At 36.9% G+C, this 15,080-nt stretch overlaps 1 long non-coding RNA gene across 1 annotated transcript in view; it reads left to right on the forward strand.

Annotated features, from left to right (window-relative positions):
* Positions 1-15,080, forward strand: part of LOC140164466 (uncharacterized) — a 38,997-nt gene that overhangs the window by 3,985 nt on the left and 19,932 nt on the right. The window contains exon 2 of the long non-coding RNA XR_011860530.1: positions 12,844-12,948. This is a non-coding gene — a long non-coding RNA (uncharacterized lncRNA). The remainder of the gene's footprint in view (positions 1-12,843; positions 12,949-15,080) is intronic.

The raw sequence follows: 15,080 nt of genomic DNA on the forward strand, positions 1-15,080 counted from the left end.
CGACATAAGGTCATGTGTTTTGAACTCGCCACCTGTAGCGTTACATCACAAATATATGAATTTTTACACCAATTGAGTTTCAAATTAGAATATCTCCACAATTAACAATACATATTTCGACTCATTATACAGGGTGACCTTGAAGTTATACAGGGTGGAATAAAAAAAATGCGGATACAAAAAGGGTTACTTAATGCGCTTATTACTAACTTGCAGTAATAAACTGAAAGTAAATAACATCTAATTAGTTAGAGGATAGGGGGAGCCTACAGACTTTGGAAGATAAAAAAATCACAGCTGTTTGGTAATCTCGGAATACAGGGTGTCCCAAAGTATGTTAGAATTTTTTACAATTCATCATATTTTGAACTGAATCATTTTTCCCCTAACCCATACAGGAAAAGTAAGTCCATATTTAGATTCCTCATCAAATTTCCTATCAGAAAATGTATACTTTGACTATGATAGGATAAGTAATAACAGTTTTACAGACACTTTTAGATTTTAAAGACATCCGTATTACTTACTACAGTGTTTAATATGAAAACGGATAGTTTTGTACGTGAAAGTTTGAATTTTATAGACTAAACCAATCATCAAGAGTTCAAAATGATTAAAAATAATTAGCACAATTGTTAAGCTGTAAATTAAGACCAAAACCAAGTTTATAGCCCCTGTAGCAGTGAATTTATTCAAGTTACACACGTGAAACGTCGCGTTCCCATAGAGTTTGTGTGTACCGCTTCCACCTCCCCCCCCTCCGCTTCCACCCCGGGTCCACCACCCTGACTACTCGCAATTCAATCGACCACAGCTTCGTTAGTTGAGAAGCTATATTGTTCATATTTACAGGTTATTTAGTGGTATTATTTAGCTTTTAAATGAGACCAAAACCATGTCATAATCTTTTTGTTTAGCTAGTGTATGATGAATTGAACAGATCACAATTTGAAAATACGTAACACCACCACCCTTTTTGGGTGGCGAGTTCAAAACGCGTGGCCATAAGTGTTAATTGATAATAAGTTGACATGTCAAGATAATTTATCTCGCCATGTCGGCAAGTCGGATGGCACTTAAACGCTTCCGTACCAAATTTATTTAATCGGCCTACATTTGTGTGGCTATTTACCTCATGTTGACGTTGTATAGTCTTTCATTAAACCAAAATTTGTTGCAAATTTTCCAAGTTGTCATTCCACCCAATTTTCCACTGTTAAAATTTGTCTGGAAATGTTCAACTTTTGATGTTTATATAATAGTCTTACTTCAATGCCGTCAAATGTTGTACTGAGCTAATATCATATGAATATAGATCTATTTTAAATTATTAATTTTCGGTAATTAAAACGTGTTTATTTATGCTATATTATTATCTGTCTATTCACAGTGTTGTTATTTTCGTTATAATAATTCACATGGGAAAACTTTAATTTCTTAAGGTTAGCAACTATTTAAAATTGTTGCGATTTGGTAGTTCGCAGCATCTTGCCCGTGGTAGTGAGGTTTGGCATAAATTGCATTGCTCAATTCATAGCGAGCGGGTAGAAGAATCCAACTATCAAAGATATACTTTTGTAGATCCCGTGGTTCTTGAGTTATGTTGTAAAAAGGGCTCAAACAACAACACTTTTGTAAAACGTACATAACTCATTAGCAACAATAAATTAAGCTAGTTTTCAAAGTATATGATTTGTAGAATGCACTTTTGCAAAACATCAGAGTATTATTTTTCAATAATATATTGATTTAGATGATGACAATCAATTTTTTTGGTTGCTTCGACCAACAATACCTCGTCCACCCTTAAAGTAGAAATTATTAAGCATTTACTATATTCAGCACGAATAGCCTCCAATTCAAAGTGTGTTTATATATTATCGTGTCAATAACAGATTTTTGTACAACCTGTAGCACAAATATAGGCTATACACATTGTACCAATCAAATGGGCTATGTGTACAAATAAGCATTTCCCTGTCTAAAATGCCATTATTAAAACATATTATAAAGTATGTTAAATCATAGACCCTATACATGTAGGTTGTAGGGTCTATGGTTAAATTATGTGAAAGGAGGGGGTACTGCCACAGCAGATAAGCCTCAAGCAAATGGGACAACCCTCTGAACTCAGTTCAAAAGCTTGTCCAACTTCCTTTCCATACTCAAATCTCATCATACACCATTATAAACCTGTTATTGCATGTTTACCAGGATTACCCATCACCAGCCTCGGCAGATGTGTTACTGCATGGGTGTTTTCACACCATATCTAATTGTTTTCCTATCCCTGCAATTTGAATGCAATTTCGGCCAATTTTATGGACCAGAATTTTTAAAGCCTGTCAAAATTTGAACTACATATGGGCCGGGAAGTTTCATTAAAATAGAAACATGTGTTTTGATGCGGCCCGCGTGGGAACGGAAAAGATTAAATAGTGGAAGCATCCCAGCAAACACAAAAACGTTAACATTTTCGCCAGCCCATTCGGGGCTGGTACCTGTTTCAGGTTTGGGGTCAGTTTACTCAAGAGATTATATTTTAGTGGTATTGGAATGATTTTTTTTTTTTACTTTTTGTGGTTAAATTTTTTTAAAAATATTTTAATTCGATTTATTAGGAAAAGTAAGTATGTTTTGCCGTTTCAACGAACGAAAACGAGTGAGTATTACCAAAGTTATGTTTGAACTAATTAATTATGACTTTAAAAGTTTAAAGGCCTAAATGTAACAATAATAGTTAATATATATAGCATCATATGGTCAGCAGAAGAAAATCTGACATCACCTATGATGTCATATCAGTGTCCTTGACCGGGGTCCTTACTCCTTGACCACTGAACAGCGTGATATCATGTTGATAACAGATCTATAGAATCAAAATCTTCATCATATCCCCGGATCATATCACAGATTCTCAACAATCTGTGATCATATGGACCATATTGATGTGAAAGTAGTTATCTATCATATCCTGTGTCGTTTTATGGATAAAAATGACTCAAAATGTTATTGATGAAATGGTTGCTATCATAAACATCAGTTTTGTCTTTTCAACAGGAAAAATCCGATGCAAAATAAAGTTTTTAGGGCCTAGCTATAATATGGGCATAATTTATGCATATAGTATTGAACAATGTACCCCATTTGACATGCACTTATAGATAAATAAATTGTCTTACTTTATTAATTTAATAACTTCTTTATTATAAATAAAATGACACATAACTATTTGATTCATAAAATTACATTCAACAAAATGATTGAAGAGAAAACACACAAGGCACTAGGCAGACTGTTATAGAATGGAGTATGTAAGATGCCATGTCCATAGCTTCGCAGGAGTTTCCGACTAGCAATCAACATGATCAGCACATTCAGAAAAACACAGTTTAAGAGTGAAGATTGTAGTGAGTAACCAGTCCTTTATAAATGTGCTGGCCACTATCTATTATAATATAGTAGGCTTAAACTATACATTGCGAATTAATTAAGTTATTTTAAAATAAAATGTACATGTAAGTTAACTCAAACCGGCAGTGTATATATCGAAAGCAGTGAAATCGGACATTCCTAAGCGAAGATATTGAGTTCGTAAGTTCTGGTATTACAAAATTGGAAATTGAGATATCGTGGGTAAAAAGCTGAAAAGACAAAAAAACCAACGACAACAACAACAACAACAACAACAAAACAAACAGACCAGAACAATTTGGAGTACATGTAATGAATTAAAAGAGTTGACATGAGATTAGGAATTAATGTTTTCTGCTGTTTCAGTGTGCATGTTCTCATCGTTGATGGTTTGGTGGACTGTCATGTAGATGTAAGCGTGATCCTAAAAATGCCTTTCACATTGATCAAAACTAATTACAAGACCTCTTCTACATTGAGGCTGGCTTTCCCTTTTAAAGGGAATTTTTATTTAGTTATATTTTGGGTTTTGGTTTAGGTAAAAACGTTTTAATAACATTAAAATGTCGGGTTATATAAAGGTCATGAACTCGTTTTAAAACATTTTGTATGAAAACACACTGCAACAATATTTTTAAAATGTTTTCGAAATGTCATTCTAAACAGTGCAAAAATTTTTGGCCAAATATTTTGTCAACACTTAAAGGAGGATTTCGTGATCCTAGCATCCTCTTTTTATGACATTTTTCAGTAGATATCCACGAAAAAAGCTTATTTCCAAAATTTCAGTTGATTCCGATTTTGCGTTTGTGAGTTATGCATGATTATGTGTATTACAATGCTCCATAGACAATGTGTTGTAATTTCGTTCTGGTGCACCAGAACGAAATTCAAATTTGGCGATATTTTTGCTAAACGAATTAATCTGCAAGAAATATTTGGTACATAAACATTATGTAGCCAGAGGTATCCAGTGGTGTAAAAATCTCAACTTTTTTTTGGGAAAAGTGGGGGGATGAGGATGTGGATCACGAAATGCCCCTTTAAATAACATTATCTTAAAATATTTGCACCCAGCAAACACAGAAATGTTCTTAATTTTTTTTACAAAACGTTTTAATAACATTTAAATGTCGGGTTATATAAAGGTCGTGAAAACATTTTAAAAACGTTATTGTAAATATATTGGGCAAACATTTTTTGCAAAATATTTTTTCAACCCCAAAATAACATTCTGTTTAGAATGTTTTGTACCAAGTTTTCAAAAATGTTTTTGGAATGTTAATAAAACGTTTTTATACCCTTTATATAACCCGACATTTAAATGTTTTCTGTAAAACATTTGTGTTTGCTGTGCAGTAAATTACCAACAAATGTTTTTTAATATTATGAAAACGTTTTATACCATTAATGTACCCTTTATATAACCCGACATTTAAACGTTTTCTGACAACCTTTTATAACCTTTTGCGAATGATGTCGAAAACGTTTTGTGTTTGCTGGGTATTCATCTATTGTGTCCGATTTGAGCGCTGACATATTGGACAATGTTGCCAATCAATATTCATGAAGTCGTGCAATCGGCACGTATGGTTGTACAATTATGCGACTTTTATTATTAGGTGTTGTGTTTTAATATACAAAGGGTGCCGGCTTTGAATTAGAATACATAAAAGGTTTGTGTGCGTGTAATAGTGGGCTGTGTAATAACAATGAAACTACATTGTACTAATGTACTTTCTCAAGTGGCGCGCTTACACATGACTTTGTCGTGGGCACTTATTAAATACTGCTTACTGTGTCGTCCGCGAAGAGACACGGTGAGCTAAGATGCTAATTGATGTCATGTAAAACAAAAAGAGCTCTGGGCCCAAGACTGACCCTTTGCATTACATGACATCAATTAGCATCTTAGCTCACAAATACGTCTCTTCGCGGACGACAGTATAATTTACAAGGAAATAAAAGACCCATCTGATCACATCACATTACAAAATGACCTCGACACCCTATCTACCTGGGCTGATACCTGGTTAATGAGTTTCAATGTCAACAAATGTGCCGTCATGTCCATCTAAAGAAGAAACCTAGCCTCCATCAATATAACATCAAGGAGTGGATCTTCAAAGAGTTAAACAGCATGTTTACATGTTTACCGTAAAGGAGCCACATCAGATGACCTCAGCTGGACTACTCACTGCCAGAAGACTGTTTCTAAAGCCAGCCGCACCCTGGGGAGAACGCTTTCTTAAGAGGTGGTGGAGAGAGCTTATCTGTCGCTTGTTCGTCCCCAATAGCAAAAGCATATCCTTCGCGGAACCATGGAGGCTTTCCATAGTTATACAACTCCCACTCACTATAACATTCATTTACTCCAAGAAAGCCTTTGATTCAATCAACAGGAATATGATATTTTCTGTTTTGCGGCACTATGGTATCCCAGAGATCATCGTAAAGGCAATACATGTACTGTAACTGTATACAAACTCACAAAGCGCCGTATTGGTAGATGGCATTTAGGATCCCTTCCTAGTGAGTACTGGAGTAGTGCAGGGGGTGTTCTAGCTACATTCCTATTCATTGTTCTCATCGACTATTTGATGAAGATGGCTACCGAGGGGACTGTAGTGGTGTTGAAACACATCCGCGTCGTTCCAGGCGATATCCTATATACCAAGGCTTTGAACGACTTGGGTTTCGCTGACGATATTGCCTTGCTTGAATCTTCCATCCCGCGGGCACAGGCACAGCTAACCAGAACAGCGGCTGTAGCAGAAAGCCTGGGTCGCATCATCAGCATGATCAGTGTTCCTAAAACCGAGTACATGACCATCAACTGCAATCCACAGCCAACACTCCAAGTACACGGAGAACACATCAAGTACATACTGAATTTAAATATTTTGGTTCCATGATGGGCTCTAGCACAAGTGACCTCTCCCGACGGAAGGCGCTTGCATGGTATCCATTTTGGAAACTGGAGCATCTGTGGAGAAGTCCAACAATCACTGTTGCAACAAAAGTCAAGCTTTTTCACACCACTTGTGTTACATGGCTGTGAGTCCTGGTGATATCTATTGACATGGAAAATAAGATTAACGCTTTTGGTACATAATGTTACGGGATAGTGCTGATTGCTGAACATCATGAACATCAAGCGCACTGACCAGGTTAGTAATCATGGTAATGAAATGATCTATTCCATCACCAACACTGTGCCTCTTATCAACTCTGTCAAATCACAACAACTACGATTCCTGGAACATATCCCGAGGATACAGGGAGAACCATGCAGAAGATATGCTCTCTACACCCCATCACATGGTAAAAGAAGACCTGGAAGGCAAAGAACATCCTACTTGTCTTATGTGCAAAAACTGTTGGGGGATTTCGACAACTTTTACTGGCAGATGCCATTACCACTTTGACTTCAAATCGAAGTACATCTTCTTCGCAGCCGAATGAAATGAATTTATCCACCATGTCCACGGACTGTCCGAATCTGGAACATACTTCCCTCAGTAGCAGTTAATGCTCCATCCATCCAGATGTTCCGGTCGGCAGCGCTTCCAGTTCTTTTAGCACTAGCAGCACAGCATCCGAACCAGCACGTTTTCCTGTATTATACACCTGTTTGATGGCACCCGTCTCCTGGGTTTCTTCATTCTGCACCTTTCCTCCTAGTTTAGCCTTCAAGGCTGCTGTTTTGGAGTAGGCTACCAGGAGGGTGAAAGTGCATAGGAACAATGCCCGGAACTCAGTAGCGTAGCCAGTGGGGTGGCAAGGGGGCAGAGTGCCCCCCCTGACAAAAAATGAAAGAAAAAAGTGCCCCTCTGAATAACAAAAAATGAAAGAAAAAATCTGGAGGGCAAAGGAAAAGAAGAGGGGCAATGAGCCAGAAAAGGGTCAATTCAGGAGCCCCTTTTCCACCAAATTCACCCCGATCATGGGCCAAAATAGTGTAAAATAACATTTTTTGCGAGCTGCGCGCGCACATTGTGATAATAAAGCCCTTTTCATCCCGATCACGGGCGAAAATAGTGTAAATTACAAAAATAGTTTGCGTGCTATACACGCATAAAAACAAAACCGGTATATGTATTGTATGATCCAACTGCAATTTTTTTCGTCTGTGCCCAAAATTTTTATTTTGCCCCTCCTGACCAAGAAAGCTGGTTACGCCCCTGCCGGAACTACGTCACGCTATTGTTCTACTAAGGCTACATCATTTTTAACGCATGCGTGTTCGTCAATACAGCTTTAGTCTCCTCCACCTTCGCAACACGGTACGTGGAGTGACTGGAATCACACTGACGGCGGAGGAGAATACTAACTGGTCAGACAATTTAATTCTATCAACCATATAAATACCTGAACAATCACCGTCATTTGATCGATTTACTACAGAATATATTGTATACACAAAATATAATTTTAAAATTGTAAACCTGTTAACTTATATTATTATAAAGTATAAGGACACGTGAATAAAATCATGTAGAAGACAAAATGGCCGCTAATCCGCCTATTGTCTAGACTGTTTGTTATGTAATACTAGGATGCCTATCCCTTTGTATCGATCCCTGAGGCTACCGACTGAAGACTGAAGAGGAACTGTAGTACCACTTTAATGAATTAGCCTGTCGGAAAATCATATCGGGATTAACATGATTAATGGAACAATGCGTTACGTAATATATTGGCTCTCCATAAACCTGTCTCAGTGGGACAATTTGGAAATGTAACCCCTCCCCCTCCCCTCGGTGACTCCGGTACATCCCTGTTCCCCATCGTGAAGGGGCTAAGGCGGGACCTGGACCGTTTGAGCTCATGCTTCGGTCTAGCGACGGCCTGGTTCGACAAAGCTCAGCATCCTGAACAACTTTTGGTATCTGACCATCGGGATCTGACCACGACCTAAAGCTTTCTCTGCTAATATTACGATATTGCCAAACCACCTGGATGATCTTTTTTTTAAAACTATATTGCCCTGCACTACAAGCAGGTTGCACTCATCACCTGTGTATGTCAGCAATCATAGATTGAATACAATACCGCTCTTTTCAAAGATCCCTCTTTTCAAAGATACCAATCTTACAGGTGCGAGTGATCAGCATGATATGGTTCAATGCATTGGTACCGCGTGAACGTTGTAGTGCAGGGCGATATAGTCAAACATTGTATTCATCTATTGCTATGGTAGCCTTGCTTCACTTCTACAGCGAATAAAGCCTGTATATGGTAAATTGCATGCATGTCACTTTTGTTTAAGTTGTTCAACTTTTTAAAAATTATATAGTGCTTGTTGATACACACGAATTCACTAGGATCCACAACATGCTCATCATCAGGACAAAGTTTTTTTGACCCCAATACATTTGTACATTCATTGAATGACCTTTGAAAATTTGGGTACAAAACTCATACTCTGTAACTTGAGGTCAAATTTTGCACTATGATTGTTTAATAGAGGTTATTGAACTATGCCATTGGGATGAGGCTATTGTGGTCCATAGTGATTGCTCACAAACTCTTCTAATTTCATACCTCAACATGCGCTACTTAAAATTCAGATCTTTCATCCACGTGTTAATACAGTAGTCAATAAGACAAGTGAGTACGTCGATTGACCCCATATTTTGGCTACTCTCTTTGAGGAGGTGCTGAACACCCATGGAAGCACAAGCGTGAACAGAATCATTGTTGGTATCAGCCTCTTGGTGATGTATTTATGACATATTCATGTATCTATGTTGTTATTATGACACATTCTTATGTGACATCGTCATAACATTGATGCATATAATTATGTGTTTTGTACTTGCACGGCAATGTGTTGTAAAATGTTATGGTTGACAGAAAACGACGATGATCGATAGCAACGGACTGCAGCATCTATTCATCTATTGTGTCCGATAGAACGCTGACATATTGGAAATATTGCCAATCAATATTCAAGAGAGTGTACATTCAGCGTTCACTTGATGAACTTGTCGGTATATCAAATGTTCTGGATGGGTGATGTATGTATCCTTGTTCACGTGTCATGCGAAAATCACTGTTCAGCGAAGTCCACTCCACACTTGCATTTATGTATCCTTTGTGTATAAAATCCTCGCACAGATGCTGCTTAATGGTAAATGGTTTAATGGTAAATGTACAGTGCGTAAATGAATGAAGGTCTTCAAGTTTTCAAGTGTTGTTCTCCAACACCACAACAAAGCTATACTTAGCAGGGTCGGATCCAGGAATTTTTGATAAAGGGGGCGCCTTTTGGTCGACGACGAAAAAATGTGTTAAAGGGGTTACCCCTCGAAAACTCAACGGTTTTGGCCCATTGTTTGCTGTTCATGGCCGAATTTGTTCCTTTTTTTTTTAATTTCTTACAATTTTTGTATTTTTAAGTTACCGGCGCCCTTTGCTAGTCAAAAAAATAGAGGGGGCGCGCCGGCTGCGCCCCCCTAAATCCGCCCTGCTTAGCCAAGGTACCAGTTATGTTCACCCCTGTATATCCTAAATAAAGATATGTTAAAAATAAAACAATCATACCTGTTCTCAGTTGCTCTGATTTAAGACCTTTTTGGTTTAAAATTAAAGAAACGGTGATCTAAAACCTAAAGAAGGAACTAAATCAAAAGTTGAACTTTTATGTTCTAAGCACTTTTGAATTTGCATCTTCCTCAGGTTTTTGGATCATCGTATTTATTTCTTGAATGATTTCAACGAACGAGGTCGTAAATTCCAGCTAAAAGATGCAGCTATTTGGTTGCTGATTCCAATTATAATATATCTGTCTTCTTTTAGGATATGCAGGGGTGAACATAACTGGTATCTTAATTATTTTGCGCACTGTATAGTAATGCTATACACATCCTTAATACGATTTCTGTGAAACGGCAATGGCTGATGTCTATTGCTCACATCATGGACGTACAAGACCTCTGACCCTAGTCTTTCAAGAGTTGGTAGTCAGCATAGCAGCTGACAACAGGCAGAGTTGCTCTCCAAATGTCAACCAAAAGAAGAGTTAGTGTTGAAACATATTGACTAATTGGACTAAATGAAAATGCATCCTCACTGTGGGTGGCATAGAAATCATACATGGTATCATATCATAACAACAAGTATATCATCAGGAATCAAGGTATCGATGAAAGTCACTTGAAAGATTCTGTACTTTGAGTATCTGTGAGTGAAATGATTTGTATTTATTGGTTACGGTTACGGGTAATATTAATGTAGCCCTTTGGTGATTTTGATTTCCTGATTTTGGAATATAAAAAACAGCAATAATGTGCGATTTCATTAGAGAGTATATATTCTTATTTAATTTTCACATAATGTATTATTGTTAGTTTTCACTGATCACATTTATGTCCCCTTGAGCCATATTATAACATTTTCATACTAGAGTAGCATTTCTTTGCCATAAAATATACATCATTACATAAAATGGTAGTTTTTACTGTCAGATATACCCCTTTTATTTTTGAGCCGAACAACTACGGCAAAGCAAAGAAAGTTTGAATTTAGTACCAGCGTCGATGTCGCCAATACGTATCACTCCTTCGGTCGTGTTATGGTACGATCCTTTGTTGTGTAGATCACCGTCCCGCACGCCATGTACATGTACGTACTGTGTTATGAACATCGTGTATGCGTTCGACTAATAATTCCATCGTAATAATAAAACGACGGCTCCTGCGTTTCTTATTCTAAATTGACAAATTGAGGGGGTCGCTGTGGACAAATCACATATTATGGCTCAATACTAAACTGAGTAAAGTGTCTTTGGAGGGACCCACTGGGTGCTATATTTTTGTTAGCACCACAGTTCATTCAATTTTAAAACACGAGAACGAGAAGGGATGCTTTCTTCACTAACACCCCCTAGCCTGCACCAATGCTACATATTGCAAGCAAAAGAAATCATTCACTCTGATTTTCTTCTTTAGGGGTCGCCCAGCCGAGTTACAACAATGTCTGAACACAATGGTCTGAAATAGCATAAGATTTACTAGAGAGCAAGTTGACTCTGGAAACGGAAAAACAACATTACAAACATATTAACATAGCTTTTAAAAGCAACAAAATATGGATTTACGTATTTTGAAAATTGGACAACATTTCTGTATACCAGAAACCTCACTATGTACCACAATAGCCTCATCCCAATGGCATAGTCCAATAACCTCAATTACATAATCATAGTGCAAAATTTGACCTCAAGTTGCAGAGTATGAGTTTTTGTACCCAAATCTTCAAAGGCCATTCAATGAATGTACAAATGTATTGAAGTTAGAACTGTGCCCCTGATTGATGATTTGTGGATCCTATAGTGACTGTTTTCAGCATAAAATTTGTAACAGACGTTAGTGTCTGAAATGTATCAACTTGAACTTGTCGGAACCTGTTCTGCATGTCTTACGGTACTACTATGCGCGCCATTCATATATTCCACTATGATCCACAACATGCTTATCTATCAGGGCACAGTTCTTAAACCCCAATACATTTATACATTCATTGAATGACCTTTGAAGATTTGGGTACAAGAACTCATACTCTGCAACTTGAGTTCAAATTTTGGACTACTTTTTGGAATAATTGAGGTTATTGGACTATGCCGTTGGGATGAGGCTAATTGTGGTCCATGCATAGTGTTTCTAACGATTCCTTCATTGCCATGGCCCCATTGCAACCATCATCATCCAGTGCCTCCCGAGATACAGACGATGGTATAAGGGTATCCGATTACCGATTGCTCGTGTTCTACATAATGTCTATACGTTCACACGTCTACACATCACATTGTATGAATAATGCAGTCAACTAAATTAAACTTGGCGAGATCACATTGATGATAGTTTGCGTTTATCTGTCAGCCTGCTGTCCTATGTTGTAATATATGTATTCCAGATTTCATCGATATCCAGAGAAAAGACTAGGTTATTGATCAGGGATTTATCTTTTATTAATAACTCGTAAGAGTTCAAAGCAAGTGTTGAGAAGAAAGTAGAGTCTGGGGCTTCTAAATCGAAAACATGTATAATTCTGGTCATCATAAATATGTTTAAATATAAACCATACTACCATACATTATGTTTACGACATTTTGAAAATAGTCAAACTCAAAATTTCATTAAATAAATATTATTATTACAATGGTCATCATAATTCATATGGTCATAATAATTCATTAGTACTTACTGATTAGCAAGCATGGCTTTAACAATTCCCGAAGTAACCTCATACACTGTTTCACATCATTGTGATTTGGTGTACCTCAGGGATCGATTTTTGGGCCAGTCACAACATAATGATGTGAACAGCAATATGTGGTGTAAAAGATACTTATCTTTTTGCTGATTTTATATTGCTTTTGCTCAACATAATCATGATAATCATTTATCTATTCTTGTACTTTAGATCACACCATTTGTTTAGAGCAGCTAGCTAAGTTGATATCGAGATGAGGAAATTAAATTAAACCGGAAGAGTAATGAAGTCTGAAATCTAAAATATCATAGTTTGGTAAGTAGTGAACCATTCTTATCCACCGCTGCAATGATTAAATGTATTTTGATAATATAGGACACCGTTAGTGGTAAATCACCATTACTAATACGTTCAACGTGGGGCTTTTAGGTTCAATACCACCAATTCCCTTTGCAATGGAAACATAGGTGATTTCGAGCATGATTAGTGAAAAGACATCATCGCTAGATAAAACTGCAAATTGCAGTGCGCCCGCGATTCGGTGTACCTCAAAAGTTGTATACTATATAGTAGTAAGGGATAGAACAGTTGCGAGGGGATGAATTTGGGCGCGCACCTTTTTTCATCAAAACTGTGACATGATTAGAGAAAACATTATTTCATCATGTCAATATGAAGAGTGCACATTGGCTATCTTATTCTGTATTTTTCAGTGATTTTAAAGCAACTTTTTCAGATGGTCAGAAGAAAATAGTCCCTCGTCTGATTTCTTGCACGCCCAGCTCGAATTAGTGGACCTATTAACCATCATCATTATCATGGCAAGAACAAGTCAGCAGTATCACCCTCAATCATAAATTTGGCCATTGAGACTTCGATACATTTATGTTTACTACTAGTGGTATTCCAATGTGAACTAATTCTATGGAGATTTGTGGCTTTGATCATGTGCATTGTTTGTCATTTAGTCATGTTATATTCAAAAACTTGTTTCCCCTTCACGGTATTCGGATGATTTATTCCTGTTCAGCTGGCCACGAGACATGTCTACCTCTAAGAACGTTAGCGGTTATTAAAAGGGAGGGGGAGAAAGAATGCATTTGCCCTGCCCCGACGTGCCGAAAAATATATGTATCACATTCACCATGTTCTCGCGTAGATTGTATATCTAGTTGATTTAGTTCATTGTTATTTATTTATTTATTTATTTATTTATTTATTTATTTATTTATTTATTTATTTATTTATTTATTTATTTATTTATTTATTTATTTATTTATTTATTTATTTATTTATTTATTTGCCTGGAAAAAAGGGGGAATTCGGGAATCTCATTCCCAGGAAATTTGGTAATCTGGAGGGAAATCCTGCTTTTTTTCAGGCCTGTTTGTTTGTTTGTTTAGTTAGTTAGTTAGTTAGTTAGTTAGTTAGTTAGTTAGTTAGTTAGTTAGTTAGTTAGTTAGTTAGTTAGTTAGTTAGTTAGTTAGTTAGTTAGTTAGTTAATAATTCAACCTCTTAAAAATATCCCAATTAGCTTTATTTTGTAATGTGTATATAGTAGTACTATTTTCACGCCTATAAGATATGTTATTTACAAAAAGCATTCCAAGAGACTTATGCGCTATTTACCTTACACATCAAAATGGATTGATATTACTGGAGCACCCTCCTTTAAGTTTACATGTATATGGCAAATGAATCGGACGTGAGCATCCCAAGGTGCGAAAACTGGCGGGAAAACCTTCATCGCGGTATGTACCTTAGAGACCGCGTGACCATCATGACCATTTGCTTCTTAAATTAACGTATAATCACTCAATCAATCTCATTAGAGAAAGGTAAATGAGAGGATCAGAAGTGTCGAATAGATATTGGGAGTTACTTTAAATGAGTGAATGTTTTCCTTGGGTAGCCCCTGTTGTTGTTGTTGTTGTTGTTGTTGTTGTTGTTGTTGTTGTTGTTGTTGTTGTTGTTATTGTAAAATATAGTAAGACAAATATAGTAATATGTTGGCATGTATAACTTTGATTACTACTGTAAATGGTAATAGTTATTTCTACTGAACATTTTGAATGCAGATTTCGATGAATTTTCTTCTTAAACAACAAAGAAATAATTGCCGGGGCGACGAGCTTTCGCTAGCCAAACTTGCTTAAGCAGCCTATCTGTGATCGCTGATAATCCATATGTTGTGATACACACACCTAATAAATGGGAACAATGGATAACACATTAGCACACAATTAACTTAAATTTAGAACACATAAACAGGAAGGTGAAGGAATTATATTTGCAACATTTCCTATAATGTAGAAATCCATCAATAGAGGGCAGCAGACAATGGGGCGAACAACACTATTGCACCACACAACCCCCTCCTCTACGGGAGCGATGTCCCAATGTGTGATTACCATCACTCGTTTCTGAAGGATAACAATGGATTTATA

This window comes from Amphiura filiformis, chromosome 11 (assembly GCF_039555335.1).
Source record: "Amphiura filiformis chromosome 11, Afil_fr2py, whole genome shotgun sequence".
Classification (NCBI taxonomy): Eukaryota; Metazoa; Echinodermata; class Ophiuroidea; order Amphilepidida; family Amphiuridae; genus Amphiura; species Amphiura filiformis.